Source organism: Malaya genurostris, chromosome 2, assembly GCF_030247185.1.
Source record: "Malaya genurostris strain Urasoe2022 chromosome 2, Malgen_1.1, whole genome shotgun sequence".
NCBI lineage: Eukaryota > Metazoa > Arthropoda > Insecta > Diptera > Culicidae > Malaya > Malaya genurostris.
This window is the reverse complement of record NC_080571.1, coordinates 41,176,458-41,200,356: the sequence shown is the minus strand read 5'-3', so window position 1 is coordinate 41,200,356 and position 23,899 is coordinate 41,176,458. Positions and strand designations below refer to the sequence as shown.

General features: G+C 36.7%; 2 long non-coding RNA genes across 2 annotated transcripts; both read right to left on the bottom strand.

Moving 5' to 3' along the window:
• Positions 1 to 4,513: 4,513 nt before the first annotated feature.
• LOC131427420 (uncharacterized) lies at positions 4,514 to 13,751 on the bottom strand. Its single transcript, XR_009229267.1, has 2 exons — positions 12,867 to 13,751; positions 4,514 to 4,799 (listed from the first exon to the last, which is right to left on the bottom strand). It is a non-coding gene; the product is annotated as an uncharacterized LOC131427420 (long non-coding RNA).
• An 8,136-nt stretch (positions 13,752 to 21,887) lies between these two features.
• LOC131427421 (uncharacterized) lies at positions 21,888 to 23,664 on the bottom strand. Its single transcript, XR_009229268.1, has 2 exons — positions 23,148 to 23,664; positions 21,888 to 22,144 (listed from the first exon to the last, which is right to left on the bottom strand). It is a non-coding gene; the product is annotated as an uncharacterized LOC131427421 (long non-coding RNA).
• Positions 23,665 to 23,899: the final 235 nt, after the last annotated feature.

Genomic DNA, 23,899 nt, shown 5'->3' with positions numbered 1-23,899 from the left:
AAGAGCGCAAATAGTAAAACTTCTGTATTGTAGATAAGTGTGTAGAGGAATGAACAAGTGATATGAACAGATCATGAAAATTCAACCATGTTTCAAAGTCTCCACTAAACACGGGTAATCTTACGTCGGGCAATTTAACATGGGGTATTTGATGGGTTGGTTCTGGCATCGATCGTTGAGGGTTTTGAGAGTTCATGCTGGGTTTGCTGTACAGTAGAAGCTTGCCTTTAACGCGATAGTACGCCTTTTCAAATTCTGTACGTTCCTTCAAGTAGGCTTCTAGGATTTCCTCGTTTTCTTCCGTGCCTTCTAACTCGCCCTGTACCTGGTTGAATTCATTCCACAATGCAACAAAATTTTCTAGCCGGACCGATACCTCTACAGTGTCTCGCTCTTCTTGATAATTTGTGACGAAAGAAGTGATTTCCGTAAATGATGTGATTATGCTGCGTTTTCGATTTTTCAGTGAACGCAGTTTGCGTTCTATCGCCGACATTTCGTTGCACAGTCACCTACAAGCGAAAGACCGCGTAGACCGAAACAATAAATAGTTAAAATGGAACCTCAATTACCTGATTGAGGCCAATGGATGCCTTGAATAAACTGTTGTTTTTTAAGAATTAGATCCGTCTTCCGAAACGCCCAGAACCTTCAAAATGGCCGACAAATGGTGTGCTCGATCGAAAGGAATGGTGAGCCCAAATTAATGTAAATTGCTCTTAGTGCGACTCGTGATGAAGAAGAAGTTTAGTCCTATTACGGCAAATGATGCTTATCCGTCACATAGAAATTTAAGATTCGGTAGACCAATTAACTTAAATAGAAGTATTGGAACCGCACTCACCTTAGTGAGGCATTATGAATGCCTTGTACTTGTTATTCTACAATGGCGCGTCCGCCATACTATTTTGAGTTATGCGAAAAGCATATGCCGGGTAGACGGATGATTCCTATCGACGTCTATCCGGTTCGAAGGACCATGTCGATAGCCGAGGAGAGATATGGACAAATTGTCCGGCAGGCAACCAACAAATGCTTCGCGCCGTACCTATTGTTTGCTCGATCGCAGCGATGACACCCAGCTGCCGCTGCACGCGAGCGATGCTGTACTCACAGTTCGCAATTTAATACAACATGCTTGTATTAACACACATTTATTTCATGCAGACCGTAAACTTATTTATTGTAAATTTATATTAAACTTTCAACTTATATTAAAACATTTGAACTTAAACTAGAACACAGTAAATTAGGACGCGATGTCCCTTCGATCGTAGGTAGTCATGCACTGATCTCTGCCTATCATCGATGGTGATAATAACCCTTCAAGAAGGCGCACTTGATCAATTGTTTGATCATCGCTCGTATAACGGTAAGATACGGGTGAATTAATTCGATGTATGAGTTGTATCTCGGGATACACGAAACAGTGGGATTATAGAAGCGAACACACTGAGTTCTCATGAATTCATCATCTATTTGAAAAATAAAAAAATTTAAACGGAAAATATGACAAATTGACAAAATTGAAACAAAATTGACACAATATTGAAACAAAATTGAAACAAAATTAACACAAAATTGACATAAAATTGACATAAAATTGACACAAAATTGACACAAAATTGACACCTGATTGACACAAAATTGACGCCTAATTGACACAAAATTGACACAAAATTGACACAATATTGTCACAATATTGACACAAAATTGATACAAAATTGATACAAAATTGATACAAAATTGATACAAAATTGATACAAAATTGATACAAAATTGATACAAAATTGATACAAAATTGATACAAAATTGATACAAAATTAATACAAAATTGATACAAAATTGACACAAAATGACACAAAATTGACACAAAATTGACAAAAAATTAACACAAAATTGACACAAAATTAACACAAAATTGACACAAAATTGACACAAAATTGACACAAAATTGGCACAAAATTAATACAAAATTAATAAAAAATTGATACAAAATTAACACAAAATTGACACAAAATTGACACAAAATTGACCCGAAATTGATACAAAATTGATACAAAATTGGTACAAAATTGATACAAAATTGATATAAAATTGATACAAAATTGATACAAAATTGACACAAAATTGATACAAAATTGATACAAAATTGATACAAAATTGATACAAAATTGATACAAAATCGATAAAAAATCGATACAAAATTAATACAAAATTGACACAAAATTGACACAAAATTTACACAAAATTGATACAAAATTGATACATAATTGACACAAAATTGATACAAAATTGATACAAAATTGATACAAAATTGATACAAAATTAACACAATATTGACACAAAATTGACACCAAATTGACACAAAATTGACACCAAATTGACACAAAATTGACACAAAATTGACACAAAATTGATACAAAATTGATGCAAAATTGATACAAAATTGATACAAAATTGATACAAAATTTGTACAAAATTGATACAAAATTGATACAGAATTAAAGCAAAATTGATGCAAAATTGTTACAAAATTGATACAAAATTGACACAAAATTGACACAAAATTTACATAAAATTTACATAAAATTTACACAAAATTTACACAAAATTTACACAAAATTGAAACATAATTGACACAAAATTGATACAAACTTGTTACAAAATTGTTACAAAATTGTTACAAAATTGTTACAAAATTGTTACAAAATTGTTACAAAATTGTTACAAAATTGTTACAAAATTGTTACAAAATTGTTACAAAATTGTTACAAAATTGTTACAAAATTGTTACAAAATTGTTACAAAATTGTTACAAAATTGTTACAAAATTGTTACAAAATTGTTACAAAATTGTTACAAAATTGTTACAAAATTGTTACAAAACTGTTACAAAATTGTTACAAAATTGTTACAAAATTCTTACAAAATTGTTACAAAATTGTTACAAAATTGTTACAAAATTGATACAAAATTGATACAAAATTGATACAAAATTGATACAAAATCGATACAAAATCAATACAAAATTGATACAAAATTGACACAAAATTGGCACAAAATTGACAACGTTACAAAGTTACAAAATTGCAAAGTTTCAAAGTTACAAAGTTACAATTACTTTAAACGCGCTTTTCTTAAAAGCACGTTCCAAAAGTCCGTGTCCATCGTCATTTAAAAACTACTTCACCAATCATTTTCAAAATATGCACACACTTTCTACATATAAAATACCCAACTCCAACGGTTTCCTTTTCGTTTTTTTTTTTGTTACTTTGGAGAGGTTTACAGCCTCAAATGACGATTTTTTTCATGAAATATTGTAGTTTTGACTTTCAACAACCACCAAAAATTAGGAAACAGTCGAATAAAAACGTTGGGATTTAGAAAAAATATCTACAATTATGCTACGTGGATTTTCGACTTCTACCAATACCCAATAAAATAGAGCAAACATAAAAATTTACGAATAAACATCCTGCAGAAGTAGAGCTTTTTCTAATCCGTAGAATGTCTTTGCCATGTACACTGAGTACGATCATTTAAGGTCTGAGGACAGAGGGTCGCGTGTTGAGTTTTAAATCGACCACGTGGCTCGCTCAATTCCCTTTGCGCATCGTATTTCTCTTGTACTCTCTCGTATATGAGCAAACTGTACCGGGTTGCCAGCATACATTTTATTATTTTGATGAGAAGTTTTATCACATTAATCTATCGTATGGGTGGGACATTACATGGATTCCAATGAACAATTGAAAAATATTGAGCTTTCACAAAGATAGAATGTCTGTGTGTTTGGCAGCCTTGTCGAGCCAATTTTATTTCTCTCTCCTTTTTCAGAATGCTATCAGGAAACCAAAGCAAAAAAAAAATGGCGGATGCATTGAAACTGACTTTGTTTCACAGAAAAATACAAGAATTTATTTTTATCGCGATAACATATATGTTTTTATGTACTAATCGCATCTAAACTAAATTATCTAGACTTTGATTATGATACAAGCCTTCAAAGCCGAGCTATTCGATGAACAAGTAGAGGTATGCATTTCCGAGCGTTCCAATTTTCAGCAGTTCTTCATTCAGAAAAAAATACAAAACGACCGCTAAACTTTATGAACCATTCTGAAAATTTCACAGAATATTCTCAACTAAATTTCGAAGACATTGTCAAGTGGGTTTTTCTACATTCTGCACCGTTTCCAAGAAAATTTAATTTGAAACGGGAAAATAGCAAAAAACCTACCACTTTACGGTACTGTCCTCAGCCCTTAAGTGACAAATACTGTGTGAATTTCGGTAGCAAACAACATTTACAGCAGCTTATCAGTTACCAATACTTGAAGAGTAAAGAATAATTTTTCGTCAAACTATGTATAACTCAACTATCCATGAACTAAAACAATAGTGGATCTCTAAAATATGTAAAACCGGAAAACCTGTAACAATATTACATTCACTACTTTCTGTAAAAGGCTTTCTTTCGGCTCTATTTATAATCTTACCACAAATACTCAATTCATGAGAGCTTCAATACTTCCAAATGCGAAACAAGGTCGTCTGTCTTACTCGTGTCGGACAGGGAAAACCTTGAAAATTCAATCCTAGCTCTTACCATTAATTATTTTGTAATTTTAGCGTTCTCTGATGACGCAACCGTCGTCAGTTTCAGCCATTAACGCTTTGATCGGTGGCCCCACCAGCACCGCCTCCGCCACTCAATCCATAGGGAACCCCCGTCGGCGCCTCCTCCGGCAAACCGGGACGATCGGGAACCGTTGTGATGTCCTGCGAGTCAGCTGCAGAAGAAAAATGCAAATGAAGTACGGTATTATAGTATTTTTTTTATGTTCCTATATTTTGTGCACGGTTGCGATATGTAATGTTACAAAACAAAAAAATTACTATTGTATTGCTTGACGGTCATTGTTGTCATAGAGAGAGAGAGAGCTGAGCCTACACAGCACAGCATGCTTGGTCTCGTTACGCCATAAACACTGTAATCTTTTCTGAACTCGGTCGGGAAATGGCAACAGAAGAACAGAAGATTTCCTTTCCCCTTCGGTGACAGACAGTTTGTCGATACACCATGGCAATTATTGGAAAGAAAACTACCTGGTACCTGCATGGAAAAGTAGAATTCTTCTACTTCATGAACTTTAGTGGTCCACGGGTCACGTTTCAATGTCGTTACATCGTAACGAGGTCTGCATAATGGTGCCATTATAGCTTTATTAAAAACTCACTTGAATTGTGAGAACATATTGTTCGAAAATGACGGAACAATGCACAAGTTTCTCCCCTCACCGCATTCGATCTAAATATACTGCAAGGATATGAAAGAGATGTGTTTTAAACAAATATAAACTTAAGATAAATAGACAAGTCAGTTCGTGCTGGCATCTCATCAGACTCAGTCGACAATTGCTTACGGTCGAGACGATAGAAACAAAGACAATACAGTGTAGTGAACAATAGAGTGTACGAAATGGGCAAATACGATTTAACAAAGCCTGAAACTTGGCCTACAAGGCCAAATTCAATTTGTATTGATTTCAAGCGCTGCAAAGTTAGACCAGCAGCAAATGAAATTGAAATCCTACTTAAAGAACGAATGCATCTAAACGTTACTGATGTAAGTGAGATTCAATTCAACAAGGCGTCTAACTGTGTGTACATTATGTTCAAACGTGAAAAAGATGCAATTGCATTTGCTTCGGTTAATAACGGGGTGCACAGTATTGATCATGACCATGTTAAATATAAAATCCCTGTGTACATGGTGGACAATGCCATAGAAGTACGCGTGCATGACCTTCCCCCGCAGACCAGCGAGGGGTATGTTCGGGAATGTATGTCGCAGTACGGTGAAGTTCTTTCCATCGAAAGGGAAGTATGGCGGAATTTTTTTCCGGGTATCCGGAATGGCGTGCGAGTAGTACGTATGCAACTACGTAAAGCAATTCCATCTTACATCATTTGTGATCAAGACGGGATACATCCGTGTAAAACGCTGATTACGTATGAAAATCAACTGGTTACATGTCAGTTTTGTGAACAACCTGCACACTACGGCAAACCTTGCACTGAAACTGCAAAAAGGACATCTTTAAACAAAAATAAGGACAACCGCCCAACAACGGAAACTAGTGAGCGCAGTACTCCTGTTGTACCATCAAACCCACCAACAACTGCAATTAATGCACAACAAGGCGCGTCTACAGCAACTAACAACCAACTCAAGAATGCGAATTACAAGGAAAACGAAGAAAAAACGGAAACCAACAACGATACCACCGATGCGGCAATGGAGGACGAGACGAGCCACGAACAAAGTGCCCCTCACTCATCGCAAGATAAAAATGGAAGCTCCTCTCCCCCTAGAAAAAGGGTGACAACGAGATCCAACGGTAAAAAAATTATTTTATCTAATAAAAACATGGCTCATTCGGCCACGTAAAGCTTGTACGCAAATTGGCCTGAATAAAAAAATTTTTATAAAAAAAAAAAAAAAAATAGACAAGTCTCACACTATTCATCGAAAAAATTTAGGTCAGTAATCGTGAACTAGTGAAGGTGTAATTTTATTGACCGTCAGCAAGAACCAATAAATTGCCATGGTAACGAAGCAAGTTTCAAACGAAGTAAACATATGTAAACGGAATACACAGCATGTTTTGTTATTGAGACTAAAGAAATTTCAAACAATAAACCGATTTGTATTTTAGTCTTTGTTAAGACGTAGAGCCACCATGAGTTAGTTTTGAATATTAGTACGACGACACGACCTGCCACTCACTTTTAAAACTGTATCGTAAATCGAGCTACCCCTCAGTAACTGGTAATGTCAAAATGGAATCGCTTGAAAAAATGTTGGAACTGGCAACACAAGTTGGTAAATTATTGATTTTGAAAAACAGTTACCAGTAGCCTTGGTAATCACAAAAGAAATGTAAACAAAAACAAGAGATTCTCACTTAAAACGAAACCACTGAGTGTAGTTGGCCCGCTGGCAGGTATTAAATTTATTCTTTCAGAGATCTGCCATAGCTGCATAATCTGCCATAGCGATTGTGTCGTATGCCACTTTGAAGTCAATGGCGCGTTGTATTCTCGACACTTTTGGAGTACTTGTCTCATAACGAATATGTAATTCGTAGTGGCGTACCGTACCGGCAACGCAAATTATTCACACCTAAAAATTTGATTTTGGTAGTTTAAGGCATTAAAAAATTTCTCGTATGTTCTCTTCAGGGGGAATATATTCATTTAACTAAGCAAAAAAACTAAAACTAGTCCACCAAACCGATTGAATGTAGATTTTTTGATAATTCGCTCCAGGCGACTTGTAACTTCACTAGTAATGATACTAACCGAATAATCATAATCCATTATAATTTCTTGGTGTGAGGGCAGTTTTGAACGCCGTTAATAAGGCGTCGACTTGCACTATAAGGAATTGTATAAATGTTTCCCAGCTTCATACGATGCCAACTCTTTTTCAGCGAGGTTGTGATTGTGATTGATAAATTGGTCAACCCACGGATGCAAACGAGGTTTAAAAAAATTTGGCACGTGCCTGTTCAACGTCACTAGTTTGTAATTGCCTTTGCTGGATTGAACTTTGAAGTGCCGATTGGGCTATTGGTAGGGTAACCAGATTTCAGAGGTGATTTCAAAGCATTTATGAAGTCTAGTTCCAAGCAACTAGCAGCGTTATTAACAACAGCACACACTCCGTCTAGCGATTGCGTTCCACGTTCCACGTCGAATGCACTTCCGAATAATGAAAAATACATCATCCAACATCCTGGAGCATTGCTGCCCCGTTTCAATGCTGTACAAAATTATCGCTTTCAGGACGCTTTCTTCCATGAAATAACGGTCTAAAAGTAAATATGTCCCAAGAATTTCCTGCATTTGCGTACTCAATCGGGACTTTTCAATCAACTCATCTAAAGTTTTTAGCTTCGCTTCCTAAGTATTTGGTTCCAGAGAACTTTTTTCGAGACTGAACTAAAACCACAAAGCGATTAGAAATTCATTTATACGAATTAGAATATCATTGTATCGGCATCGCATCGGCGTTTGGCATTGTATCGGCACCAAGCATCGGCGTTTGACAAACTTTATATACAATTCAGCCCTCGAATGAAGTATTGTTAATTTTTGCAGTTTTTTGTAAGATTTTCAATAACCATGAAATGTGGAATTATTCCACAACTGTTTCAAACTGTTTGTTTATTTATTCTGGTGCTCCTTGGTAACTAGTTCATAGCAACTTAAACAGTGTTGCTCGAATAGTTAGTTTTTGTCATTTTCAAGGGGTCGCTATATTTATGGTAACTGGTGGTAAATCGCTCACGAACACTTTTTATTCCGATTTTTCTTCGGAGTGTCTGGTCGTGTCGTCGATTAGTATCTAACGGAGAAAACAGATTGGAAAATTCTGTATAAAATGTTCATTACGACCTAAGTAACAAAAGTAAACAAACCGAGATTTTTGTTGCATTTTGTTAGGAATGTCTTAATTCACGCATTACCCGAACACCGTTTCTTGATTCACTATAGATTCACTAAAAAAAATCTGTCAACACATTTGACGTATGTCGAAATCAATGAAAAAAATCATTAATGCTACTTTCGTCAATTAGCAATATTTTGACCAATGTATCAAAGCATAAACAAAAGTGTACGCGCGGACTTACGACAATATAGTTTTCCACGAAAAAGCAGAACTAGTGTGATATTATCAAAGTGAGACTTGCTGCGGAGTTGGAGATATTTAATGGGATCAAGTTGCTATTAAGCTTGTTGAAAAAAAACGCTGATTAATTTGGAAAGAAACTGTTTTGTTTCCAATCGTAGAAACCGTTATAAATCCTTCGTCAAACAAAAGCGAAAATTATCAAAACACACTGAAAACGAGTCGACTGTCATTATTTTCCACTTGACATGCAAAACTAGCCCTTACTAATGTTTTCGAGCAAAACTGGCTTTCACACAGGTACGAGTAACAAAACGACAGATGAACACTGTGACTTTCGCAAAACGACGTATCTAACAGAAGCAAAACGACTAATGTGTCAATTCAACCAGAAAAAAACGACCATACTGTCCAATGTACATGATCAAATTACAAAACGACGTAAGTGTCGTTTTCGCCTAAAAGTTATTTTTGTAGTTGAAAATTGGGAATTAGTCACTAAGATAAGCTGCACGCATACAAATTGGACAATTTAGTGAAGAGATGAAGTTGTTTCAATTACTCATTTTTAAATTGGATTTAAAATTCTCGGTTAATTTTTCAAAAGGGCGTATAAGCAAATGACAGTTTCTCTTTGTTTACTTTCTCTTCTATTAATTACCAAGCGGTTCCCACGTTTATCACTCAACTCTTTGCATGAAATGATATCCGAAACTTTCGACTTTCAAACAGAATAGTGATATCAAAGAAAATCTTTTTAATCACATCACAATCATCGAAAGAGAGAGAGTGATTAAAGAGAAACTGTCACTTGCTTATACGCCCTAATGAAAAATCAACCGAGAATTGTGCGATTATTTTTCAACATCGCTTTTCTCGGTTCAGCAGAAATGTTACATTCGTCGATTTGAACATTTTATGCAGAATTGATATGTGAATGCAATCATGTTATAAAAACCGCGAAAATGTTACTGCAGAGAGGGGACTTGAACCCGTAGCTCCTAACCGCAAAAAAATGTTTACTGATAATGACAAACGAATATACACTAAAATGTCGAATGACAAAAGGTCGAATGACAAAACGTCGATAAACAAAAGGTCGAAACACCAAAAGGTCATAAGAACAAGAGGCCGAATGCGTCAAATGGTCAAATACGACAAAAAGTCGAATATAACGGAAGATAGAATACAACAGTAAGTCGTATACAATGTAAGGGTAAATTCTGGGTGTGTTGAATGACATATATTCACAGACTAACACTGTACTGCGCGAACTATTTACTATCGGTACACCCCTTGTGTTATGTAAAAGTTTTTTTACTAGCTGGTTTGCCCTCGTTTGTCAACACCGATCAGCTGCTTGCAGGGATGCCTGATTTCATCATAATATTTGAAAATGAATCATCACAATAAATTATTGGATTACGTTGATAATATATTTAACTTTTTCAAGCGATGTTAGAAGGTAACCATTTATTTTTCTAAACGTTGCTCATCTAGATTATTTTTTATTGTGTTGGTAATTTTCATCCGAAATTAAGTGACGGTAGACCAGAAGCAAGTAAATATTGTAACAAAACGGGTTCGATTTTGTATTGCGTTGGAGCATGAGAAGTAGCACAATTATGTATATAACACATGGATCAATGAGTCCCGAGACTAACAATGGAAAAAACATTTTTTCGCAAATTTTTTTTTATTCATCAACATAATCACCTTTTAGGGTGATACAATGGTTCCCACGTTTTTCCAATTTTGCAATACCATGTTTATAAAAAAATTATCTTTCGCTTCAAAATAAGCTAAAAATGTTAAACCGATTCAAACCGGTTCTGCTAATCTTGTATGGCAAAAATCCGACAGAAACAGAACCGTTAATAACCGCTAGGCAAAATTCTCTGCCAGAAACGGATGTTGCATTGTTGCCAGACTGGCAGAATTCCGACAAAAATGGTCTGGGGGGGAATCTGCCCGCCGCGTACAAGTGGGGTCAAATGCGGCGAAACACTCCCACTGTGGGAGTCCCACATTATCGAAATGACGGAATGAGCAATTAGGGTAACAGAGGTATTTTGGCCCACTTTAGGATCGATTTTATTTTGGCCCACTTTGTAAAAATATCCACCAAATGTTTTAATATCTTTGAAAAATCCTTCCGCAATAGGTAATTTAATGTGATTAGCTTCAAACAGATGCAACATGGGTGACCTTAGATCGATTGAATCCATAAAGTTTGTTTGGTGGGCCAAAATATATGAAGTGGCCAAAATACCTCTGTTACCCTAATCCATACTCAACTGCATGTTTTTTTAGTGCTCGATCGGCTCAGTGCTAGAATTTTCGCCTGAGTTGGCTGCTCGATCAACCTGATTGACAGTGACATTATAAACGTCATTGAATATTCGCTCAATTTATGAATGTGTTAGTGTAAAATTTAGGCGACTTAAGCCATTTCACTACACTCCAGCTAGAGGAATGGATGATGCTGACTAAGGTAGGCAGTTTTGTTAATTTCCAGCGAATTTCAACAGTTTAGGTTGGGATTCTAAGAAGAACTGGTTAATTACTAATTCTGTATATCCGAAAAACATAAAGATTTAAATTTGTATATTCAGTTATATAATGTTTTCGTTTAAAAATAAACTGAAAATCAGAACGAAAATGTTTAAAATCGGGAAAGAAGAAAAAGATGACGAATTGACAATTTAGTCCGCATCTTCTCACTCAATTCCGAGTGATTTCCGAATCAACCGGTTGTAGGTGAAATTCATTCGGAATCGGTTGTTGCACTGGAGTTGGAATTGATTCGGAATTCCACATGATTTCCACATGGAATTCCGAATGAAAATTTCTCGCCGATTCGTAATTAATTCGGAATCCATTCGGGTCTGATAGTGCGGGCTCTATCCCAACGTGTCAATTTTTATCAGTGTATGCAAAGTGGCGTTTCGGTACACTGCTGAAAAACGACACTTTTTTAAAATGTGTTTCTCTAAATCCATTTCAAGTTCTAGACTCACCAACATTTCAAGTACGCTTCATTTCAGAATTCAACGCATAAAAATATAGTGTGTTATCATATATCTCAATCAAATTTCATCACATTTTAATCTTAAGTGCAGACATGTTGATATCGAATGTTTCGAACATAAGACTAAAGTGTGTAACTTTATGAGTTAAGTTTTGAACGAAATTGATACAAGAATCTTCGTGGGAGTGATTGAGTCTTATCTAAGAAAAATGTATACTGAAAAATGGACTGTTTTTTTCAAAGTCGATGTACTGTATTTCTTATTTAGTTTCACGCACAATGTACTTTTTTCACAATATATAGCTTTGTATAGGAAAAAGTGCCGTCTAAACACGTTAAAAACTATTTTTCACAGCTCTTTCAGCTACTGATCAATCAAATCAAAGTAAAAAATGCAATGCACACTAACAGATTTTCATTCATTTCGCAAAAAAAATAAGGAAAGCGGATAGAATCTGAGATTTGAAAATTTATTCCTACCTGTAAACATCTAATAAGTCATCTGTTAAAGCGGTCCTAAACGGTCCGTCACCGTCAAAGTTAGTTGAATGCAACCCTCATGGAGACATTCAAATAGAACGTCATCGCCACGGAATGTCTTTACGTCCGGTTCGCGATTCGCGAGAATTCCGATAAAAAAAGTAAAACCAATTTTGACAGAAGAAATTGGATCGTCCGATTCATACTTGAATCTCACTTCAGAAGGACAATATCAACAGCTCTTAGTACTATGAGCTATTGACAAAACACGGCTTTGATTTAAAATTCCTGTTAGGGTTATTGTACCAATAGTCAACTCATTAGTAGAGTCGCCATGTTATTTTTGCCGATTACTCCACTTACAATCAACGAATTATGATAAAATCGGGAGATCTCACTCCAACTAATGGTTTTCGTATATGAAATGACTACAAGAGTTGAGATGAATGGGGGTACCGTTACCCGATTTTACCACGCAAATGAGTGTCAGTGAGTTAAACAATTCTAAAGCTCATTCCAACGACTACGATCATTGCAAACTAACACATTTCTTGGAAAATATTGACTCAATTCTAAGCCAGTTACATAACGAACAACGACATTGCGACACCTGACGAAAATAAATTAGACTGAAAAAACGGTACTTACAACTACTGCAACAGCCACCCATTTCGTTTGCTGTAGAATTGGTAACTAATTTCACACACGTTTTTTCTGTTATCTGTTAATAGGCGATTCGAATTCAGCACCGATTATCCTTCGAAGGCTACTTCAGTAACTCGCGGTAGATGCAGAATCCACACAATCGAAATTTATGTCACCGCTTCAGCAAGGTCATCCTAGTGCATCCAGACTCGACGCGATCCTTCGGATTCCGTGTGACTCGGGTGCCAATCTGATCCGTAAGAAAACTGATTCAGGTAACCGCACGGTAACAGAACTCGGCAGCTAATCTCGCGTATCTTTCAGCTCGCCGATATGAAATGTTGCGTCCGATAAAATCCGACTGTGAATCACAAGCGGGCGTGTAGTTTCTCAATCAACCGGCACTGATTTCATTATTTATCATCGATACCAGTTCACACCATGACGTCTTAACTTGGTGGTGGAATGTCTGATTTCATACTCATTTGATAAAGCCTTTAGTGCATCATCGGTATATCACTGTATGCCGGTCTCGTAATTACTTAGCTGGAGCTGGATGCATTTGCAATATTTACGAATTGTGTTTGCGGTGTGAAAATATGTGAGATATGGGATGGAACACAGACTGAAAGTAATCGATGATAATGTTGAAATGTATTTCAAGGCCGGTAAAATTACATCTCATAATATGTTCATTAATCAGCTACGTTATTTGTTTTCCTTTTTGCAGATCGTGACTCTATTGATCTTCATGGATTGATTGAATGATTGAAAAAACATGCGGGCTGGTAATGTCAGAGACATAACCGGATTTACGTGAATAGGAATAATACCATTCACATGTGCGCTGATATTTTTTGATATACTGTCAAAGTGTTCACATATGAATGAAATGATATACTGAACAGTTCACACCAAATCGCACTGCACAGTATGAAAGTGTGCTGGATCAGAAGTGTGATCATAACTGCAACTGCTCTGTACTGACAGAACTCTGACGTCTTTAACGACAACACAATAGCGGCCCTTACACGAGAATTATTTTTAATGATGACTAAGTAATGATGTATTTTAAATTTGATAGAAAACTCGTCATTACTGCACCATGTACGTTCATTAAAATGATATTATTTTTTAGTAATGATATTTCTAATGACTCGTGTAAGGGCCGCTAATCACATGGTTCCGTTATTTTTTTACTTCTTTTCTGCTCGTTGTCAAATTCGTAAGCAGGGTTACCAATTATGCAGATATTAAAGAAAGCTCCATAGGAAAACTACTTTTTTCGTTGATTTTCTCAACTTTTTTCGGCAACCATGATTGTGCAAAAAAATTGTGGTTAAGAAACTGTGTCAAAAGTTCAGCTTTGAAAGCAATCTGCAATAGTTTGACAATCAAGTTATTCTTGAATGTTCTTGAAAAAACGATCAATATTATTACCTCTCTCTCCCTCTTCAAATTCAATCAATCATTGAAGTTTTAGATTTTTTGGTATCCGAACGCTAGTACTTTCAATGATTGTTTATTGTCTCAAACTATTTTCGTTTCTGATAGGCATTTTCGTTTCAGATACCTAATGTGACATCCCCAGGTACCTTTGGAGTCGAAGCTGTAGTTGTGCTGGTTCTCGCTTCTTTGAAAATACAACGAGCTCAGTTTTCTCCGTAGAGAACTCGATACCCATTTGAAGAGCCCAGGTTGACAAGTTGTCGATGGTATCTTGTAATGGTCCTTGGAGATCGACAGCTTTGGGTCCTATAATAGTCACAACGCTGACGTCGGCAAGTTGTCTTAGCGTGCAGGATGTGTTGATACATTCATCAATATTGTTTACGTAAGAATTGTATAAAAAGGGGCTTAAGCATGAGCCCTGAGGAAGACCCATGTAGCTGAATCGTTTTGTCGACAAATCACCATGTTCGAAATGCATGTGTTTCTCAGACAATAGATTATATAAAAAGTTGTTCAAACTGATGAAAGACCATGCTGATGCAACTTCAAAGATAGAACGTTAATGGAAACTGAATCGAATGCCTCCTTGATGTCGAGGAAAACTGATGCCATTTGTTCTTTACGAGCAAATGCCATTTGAATTTCTGTTGAGAGCTACGCTAGAAAATCGTTCGTTCCTTTGCCCCTGCGGAACCCAAATTGTGTACCTAAAAGCAATCCATTTGTCTCGTCCCAATTGTCTAGACGGAAAAAAAATCATTTTCTCCAACAATTTCCGAATACAGGAAAGCATAGCAATCGGTCGATACGAATTGTGATCGGAGGCTGGTTTCCCAGGTTTTTGAATGGTGATAACTCTCACTTCTCTCCATTCGTGTGGAGCAATATTACCCTCGAGCAGCTTGTTGAATAAATTCAACAAGCGCCTTTTGGCAGAGTCAGGCAGATTTTTCAACAAGTTGAATTTAATTCTGTCTAATCCCGGGGCTCTATTGTTACACGACAAGAGCGCAAGTGAGAACTCTACCATCGAAAACGGTGTTTCGTTTGTATTCAAAGTCGCGACGCGAGATATCTTCTGTTCCAGAACAGAATCAGGACATACTTTTTAGCGAAATCGAATATCCAGCGGTTAGAATATTCTTCGCCTTCGTTCGCGTGATTTCGATTGCGCATGCGACGGGCCGTATTTCAAACAGTGCTCACTGCTGTTTCTCTCGTTAATCCGTCAACAAACCTTCGCCAGTAACCGCGTTTCTTAGCTTTAATCAGACTTTTCATTTGAAATTCTAACGTCGCGTATTTCCGATAATTATCTGGGGTTCCGTTCCTTCTAAACGAGATGGAGGCTGAAGCTTTTTTCGTTTTCAGCTCTGAGCACTCTTTGTCCCACCATGGCTTGGGAGAACGTATACTAGTTTGCGCGCTGGGTACTCGTTTCGTCTGAGCTTGAATTGCGGTATCAAGAATCAAGCCAGCCAAAAATGTATACTCTTCCTCTGGAGAAAGCTCCTGTGATGTTTCTAGTTTCTCCGATATCGAGCTTGCGTATAAGCAGCCCCATCTTGTACCATCATATAAGCAGCCCCATCCTGTACCATGCGAGTTAAAGTCCCCTAAAACCAACCGCGGTGAAGGAAGAAGTTTTATGTTCTATTGATGTTAGAAGTCAGCCAAGTTTCACTCAAGGAGAATACATCGTAGTTCCGAGTATGTATTAAGTGTTTGAAAGAATCAAGTTTTGAGATGATATTTCTGCAATTCCACTGAAGCACAGTGATCATATCTTCGATTCTCATTGGTAAATTATCCATCAAAAGATACAATCGCTGCAAGGAGGGGCCATTATTCAGTCAACTGATTCAAAAATGTGCTTACTGTTGGCAGTAGAGCAGTTAGGAGGCTTTTTAGAGGATCAGTAATATTGAAGGCTGTTAATATCCAGTCCTTGATATCAGAAAATTTCAATAATCCAGCGTTTGTTTGATTTTCTGGTTGTGATTTGGGGTCATTCGGGTTTTTGATGCCCTTCTTATCATCTTTAAGTTTTTTGAAACCAGGAGGTGTTTGCTTCGGTTTTGAGTCAGCACTTTTCGTTTTTGTTTGATCATTTTGGCTGAGGCCTTTACGAGGAAGCTTTGGAGAAGCCAGATTTTGTCTTTTCCTGCTTCCTTCAACCTGCGTGTAGGAAGGTCCTTCGTCTGGGTCGTCAGAGGTGTTCTCTTCAACTGGCAAGAGTGCAAACGGGTTCTCAGGGTACGATGGAGTGGTTCTTTTTAGGATTTCCGCGTAAGAACATTTAGAGCGTTCTTTCACGGATCGCTTCAATTTCTCCGCACGCTGTATGTAGGGCACTACGACAGATCATGAAGATTCTCCCCGCAGTAGCAACACTTTTCCGCTGTTTTTCTGCAGAGATCTTCCTGATGGGTATCTCCACATTTGCGCATCGCAGTTTGTTGCAACAATAGGTTGCCGTATGCCCTAGCTGTTTGCAGCTTGTACAGTTCATTACTCGTGGTACATACATCTAAACAGGTAGACGAACTCCACTCACTACCAAATAATTTGGAAGTGCAGATCCAGCAGAAGTCACGCGAAACGAGTCCGATTGGTAAAATTTACCGTCTATCGATTTGGAGTGCAATTGCAAAATTTTCACTGGCTGAAGGTCGGGGTTTTTGAAACGGCCTACCCCGTCCTTCATCAGATCTTCGATCGTCAGACTTTCGTCACGGACCACCACACCGTCGGTCTCCACCACATGAGACGGGACGTACACGCGGTACCTTCTCGATAGATTTTATTGCCGAGTAATGTTTTGTCAGGTCCCGGGCAATATTCAGGACTCTGAGAAGCTTTGATTTGGGTGATTTGGGCCGGAAGCATACTACCCACGGACCCCCCCGAGCCATCGTCTTGGTAAACTTTTCGACGAGGTGGCAATATCTCAGAGGGAGAGGGTGGCATCGGAGGGAGGGATGGTATCGGAGGGGGAGATGGCGGCATTTCGGATTCAGACTCGGTTTCTAAACGTTCTTCGTTCATTGAAGCGTCGCCTTTTCCGAGACACCCCCATTGTCATCAATATTCATATTTGAAGTACGGGAGAAAAGAGTCTCCCGCACTTGTAATAAGAATTAAAAACCAAAGTGAAAAAGAAAATATATAAATAGAAAAAGTTAGAAAAAATACTTAACAGTATGACCCGGCAATCTGTTAGGTGAGTTGATCTTTCACTCCTCCGTTGTGGCTCAGTGTGACCTTGACTCAGGATTGTAGGGCTGCGATGCGGGTAGCAAACAATAGGTGTATGGTACTGTCCGCTGCTGCTCGAGTATAACACAATAGCGTCCACTGTCTATACCGATGCGAAGTCGGTGCACAGACAGAACTCACTTGCGGGGATGCTGCTTTTTATCACTACGGTGTAATGCCTATACAACAGCCTTTGCTGTGATAGGCACCTTCGTTTTGTCTATGTCGATTGTAAGAAAAACGCGTGTGTTCACTTCGAACATTCGGTTACGAATGGAAAGCATTAGTGATGGGCGAGCGCTCACGAGCCGTTCATTTGAACCGACTCGTAGCAATGAGCGAACGAACCACGGCTCTTCAAAATTGAACCGCGGCTCTTAAGCAGAGTTGCCATTTTAAAATCTGCGTTTCAACTTCGAAAATCAGTGAAATCCCAAATTTGATTGCGTTGTTGATTAAACGATGATGTTTTCTAATGAAGCAGTCAAAAATACATAGGAACATTTATTTAGCAGTGAATTTTCAAAGAATTCTGTCGTAATAGATGAAGAAAAATAGATTTTCTTTCCAAATGGAATTTCAACTAATTTATTTCAATATCCCGCTTCCTCGCACACGGACACCTCTAATTGTGAAACACAATTTTAGATCGCCCATACCGCTCATGCATTTCCGTGGCTCTCACACTCACTCTCTCGAACCGCTTCTCCACATTGACGTTTATTGAAAAAAAGCCGATGAGCCGTTCAATTGAACCGGCTCTTACGAAAGAGTGTTCGGTTCAGAGCCGTTCTTTGAAATGAGCCGTATTGCCCATCACTAGAAAGCATGGTTATTTTTGACAGATCGATGGTTATTTTCCGACACTGAAAAAAATCTTGCAAGCAAATTCTAATATTAATTCTTTAGTTGAAATTATTTCCAGTGGAAAACAAACCCAAACAACTTTCCGTCCGTCAAATTTTGAACTGGACCGCAGTTTTAGTTAAATTCTAAGACAAGACCTGACAACTGGCTTCTTATTCTTCCTTCCGAATCATCCTTCTCGTCATTTTCGCTCTGTGGAATAAGTACCAACGTATCGGCTACAGTGTAGCCATGTTTACAGATTTTTTAATAACTTTATGCTAAGAAAAAACTATATGTGACGTATTACCGGATCGTTTGGAAACCGGAAAAAGTCAAGTTTGGATAGAAATGCCTAGTGCGACCACATTGTGGAACACAACAGTTCATTCTTCTCGTAAAACTAAACTCACTTTCAAGTTTACACTAATTTAACAAATCTTTTTTGGTTACACTTTAATTTACTAAAAAGAAAAACGATGCTTGATGCTGATTTTAATTACACAGTGCTGCCACTACAAACATTTATTACAAATGAGATTGGAAAAAAGTGAAACATTCTCTGAAAATTTTCATTTTCATTGGTGAGCTAAAATTATACATTTCACGCGTTTTTTTTGTAGAACGGCCAATAAGCAACCTGTCAACTTCCACTTACGAAAGAAATTGCAAGCGAGCTATGAAAGATAGAATATTAAATTTAAGACCAGACGAAAGAGAAAACTTTTTCCTGCCGTTTACTATTATGAGTTACTCTCAGCGAGTGCCGAGTCATTCGAAATTACTCTTCAAAGTGAATGTTGATGGATGGCTTATTGGCCGTTATCAAAAAAGCGGGTGGGTAATGTCAGAGACATAACTGGATGTCGTGATTACGTAAACAACTGACATGTTCCTTAACACTTCCGAATATCAATTAGTTGATCAATTGTATGAATTATGCAAGCATTCCTCTTTTCACATTTTTTGAAAAAATAAAAAAAACTTCACTTGATCTCGATTACTGTGAATTTCACACAGCGAATAGTGCACAAATCTAATCAAACTGTTCTAGATTTGCACTAAACTGAGGATATTTATCTTCGATTTGCGAAGAAGAAATCCTAATAGTTCTTTAGAAAACGTTTAAAGCCATTAGAACGGCTGATTTTGTGTGATGCTCTCCACCGTTGTCCACTTTTCGTTGTTTTTTCACCAATGCAAACAACTGGCAACTGTGACGTAATCGCTCTTGTCGGAAGCGAAACTAGCTTTGCAAACGACACACAATACATCTGCTTGTAGTGGCGATATAATCCAAACTGATCCAATTTTTGTTAAGAGGTTTCTTTTTACGTGATTTCGTTTGTAGCTTTTTCACTAATGGGCGGTCCTAACGGCTATAAAAATAGCCGTATACAGAATTTTAATGTCGATTATTTCATTTCGGATTTGCATACTTCATTGAAAGAAACTATCAGGATGCTGTACGGGAATCATTCCTGCCTTTTTCGCAACATTTTTCTCAAACAATTTGTTGTACAGCAGCAGATATTTTGTTCTCTTCCTCAGAACGCGTTCTGATTGGCTGGTGTTGACATAGGTCTAATGAAACAGGTTTTTCAATAGTGTACTATTGAAATACTTCAATGCTGTTGCTATACACGATTAAGTTGAAAAATTTCGATTCTATTGGTAGTTAGATTATATAAATCCTTTCACAGATCACTGAGCTATGAGCTTTAAAAATACGAGAAAGGCAAACGCGCCTTATGAATTATCCTCTTTGATACTCGTTTATACCAAACATTTTAGAAAAGTTTAATTTGAATTATTTGAGATTATGTCACACAACTGAAAATTTTATCATAAAATTGTGATCATATTTCCGATTGCTTGTAGCAAAAATTATGTTGATTCGTTAGATACAACAAGAGATATATTCACGATCAAAAACTTATCACTCTCTCAGAGGGTAAATTTTGAAAAGGCGCCCCATAGGAAAGTAATTCGTATTCACGACAAAAAACGCGTGATTTTAATAAACTTGTTTTCTGATTTTCTTTATACTTGGCATCATTGCTCGCGTACCCTGCAAATGTTTTTTCTTTCCACAATGTGCGGTTAGCAACATCAAAATCAGCCAATCAGAAACTGGTCCATATTGGAACAAAAGCAAAATTCTAAAACGACGTTGCAATACGTATCTAAGTAAAATGTTCCGAATCGATTGAAAGTTAAATTTTATAAATCCATCAACAAATGATTTTTTTATAAGAGCTCAAAACTATACATCAAGAACAGGTTTCGAGGTTAGTTTTGCATTTTTTGATTGACAGCGCCGTATAGTAAAGAGTAAAGCGACCCTTACACGAGACAATATTATTGTCAATACAAGGAGTATTGACAATACTTTTGATCGTGTAATGGAAACTTCATTGGATTGACGAAAATATTGTCAAAAAATCAAAACTGCTCATCAATCCGACAATACTTTCTCTTCAGAGAGAAACTGTTAAATATGTGCAATGGCCTCTTCTCTGAATATTTTAATATTCATTTGCAATATTTAAAGCGCCAAACGCTTGAATTTCTCGAAAAACTCGGAAAGTTATCAAGTCAATTGGATTGACGGTATTCGCGACATAGAAGGAATGGTGCTGCCATCTCTAAAAGTTTAATCTGTGTGTGAAGTGAATGTAAACAAAGGATGGTACTTTTTCTCTTCATTTAAATTCAATTGTACTTTCTATTTTAAGTGTTATTGTGTATTTCGGTGAAACGAAAAGTTAAAACACATCATATTTAGGCTTTTAAACTTTTTATGCAGTCATTTGGAGTTGGCTTTACCGTAAAAACCAAGAGCAAAATCCTCTTCCGGCTTTAGTAATTAAAACAAGTAAGAATATATATAAATGTTTATAATAAAATCTCTTTTCTGTGGTATTAGTATGTGATAAATCGGAGGTTTGAATTCAGGAGGTAGTATATCGAATGCTGTATAGACGTATTTTTTTGTTTTTTGCAGAAAATGGTCCTAGAAACAACATTTGTTATGTTGATGAGAACACGACGAAAGTCATTTTTGGTATCGAATGATGTACTTTGCTACTGAATTTAAACAAAATTTGTGACCTGGAATATCGTCTCATACCTTGCCGAAAATATCGGATAAAAACGGTTTATGAATTCGATTCAACGACTCGAGATTCATATTGAACTAACAAAAACTTTTCGTGTGTGCAGTTTACAAATCACAGCGGTGAAAATTTTACCAAGTAAGTAAGAAGTTTACAAATCACTGCGATAAAGATAATTGCAACTTTTTTTGTTCTCAGATATATACCGACGACTATAGACTGTACGAATTATCAACAAATTCTGGGGCCTTCCACTGTTATTATTAAACATTCGCCGATTAGGAAATAGCCGAACATTAAATAACGATTTTCGATGTCTGCCACAATTATAAAATCTGTCAAGATAATGTCGTTTTTAATAAAATATTACAGTTTTATTAAAATAAATTTTGAAGTGCGAATTTTTATTGTTTTTCGTAGTATGAAGAGGATAGCTGTTAGTGAATAGAAAATACGTTGAACCCATCATCCTGTATCTCAAATGTCCAGTCCTGAACACTCTTTCTCCTTCGATTATCAAACTGCATCCTCCGGCATCGAAACTTGATACATCCGATAAGTCCACCAGTTCACACTACACGAATCATTTTCTCGAATCAACAGTTCCTGGTGGTATAATTTAAAAGCATTATTTAATGATAATAAAGCCATACACTTTCAGGTAAAAACGTTAATCACAGACTAACAGACAGGACACTCAAATTAGATTCTTCAATCATTTTAACGGTCATTTCGAATATTCCTTTATTCGGGACAGTACTCACATGTGTCATGATGGCGCCACGTTACCTTATCAAAAACATCCTGTCTGTCATCTAGACTGTGTTTATTTTTTTCATTTACCAACAGAGTTGCCATTCATACAGAATTACCTGTAATGTATTGATTTGTATACTTCCATGCGAATTTCATGCAGGATACATATTGCCAAAACTAAATACATAATTGTGCCTACTTCTCATCCTCTTACGCAATACAAAATCGAACCCGTTTTGTTACAATATTTACTTGCTTCTGGTCTGCCGTCACTTAATTTCGGGTGAAAACTACCAACACAATAAATAATAGTCTAGATGAACAACGTTGAGTCAAATAAATGGTTACCTTAAAACATCGCGAAAAAGTTAAATATATTATCAACGTATTCCAATAATTTATAGTGACGATTCATTTTCCAATATTTTGATGAAATCAGGCATCCCTGCAAGCAGCTGATCGGTGTTGACAAACGAGGGGAAACCAACTAGTAAAAAAAACTTTTACATAACACAAGGGGTGTACAGATAGTAAATAGTTCGCGCAGTACAATATAGATGGAACTAGTGCATCACGAAAAATTATTTTCATAAGAATTTACTCATACTGTCATGTCTGTTAGTCTGTGCGTTAATTATAAACAGGGAGTATACAGTTATTCAACATGCCAATGATATTTTCAACATAGTAATAGATTTTCATTCATGATTTTACTTTAAAAACATTGTTTACTTTTTTCTGATAAAGATCACTGTTTTTTCTCTTGGTAGTCAAGACATCGTTCGAACAAATTAATTTTGATTTATCGACTGAATTAGCATCTTTAAAGATTATTCGAAAGGTTTGTACTTACAATTTAATACAGCAAAGTCAAATTAATATGAAACGGTACATTTGAAAATAATCACTTATTTTGCATTCGCTTGTTTACATCAGCTTCACACACATATGCTGTCAAACTCAACTTCGTAGTCGCGAATTGACAATACTTTGGATTGACAATAATATTGTCGCGTGTAAGGGCTGCTTAAAGAATTTTTAATGTCGAAAATTGCGTACATTTGAGCAGCAGTTTACTTCTTACTTTTCACCAAATTCAGAACTTTTTTCCTACATTTGACAAGATACTCATGTTTATTTCATATCACACAAAATTCACTCATAATATCTAACCGCTGTTCAAAGAACATTAACACCAAAAAATTTGATGTTAAGGCAGTGCTCTTCCGACTTAAATCCTTCTGGGTATGTTTCGAAAGTTCCATCGTAGCCAAACCACTTAACCATTAAAGTGGAATCGTTTCTGAAGAACACATCAAACAACGACAGTATACAATCTGCTCGTTAATAAATACTTGGCACGCTTGGTACGAACAAACAAAAAGCCTAACGCCGCACACATATGGACATGACAAGTGTCACATATATGGAAACCCCCTCCGCATTATCATATAGACGCACTCAAAAGGACCGCCAAGGAAGAACGAATCCAAGTGCCGACACTCAATCATGTACTAATGCTGATAATGATGCACAACTTTTTTTTCGATGAAGCCGTTCTACTCAAGCCGTTTCTCCGAAAATTCGTTAGACATACACTGGGAT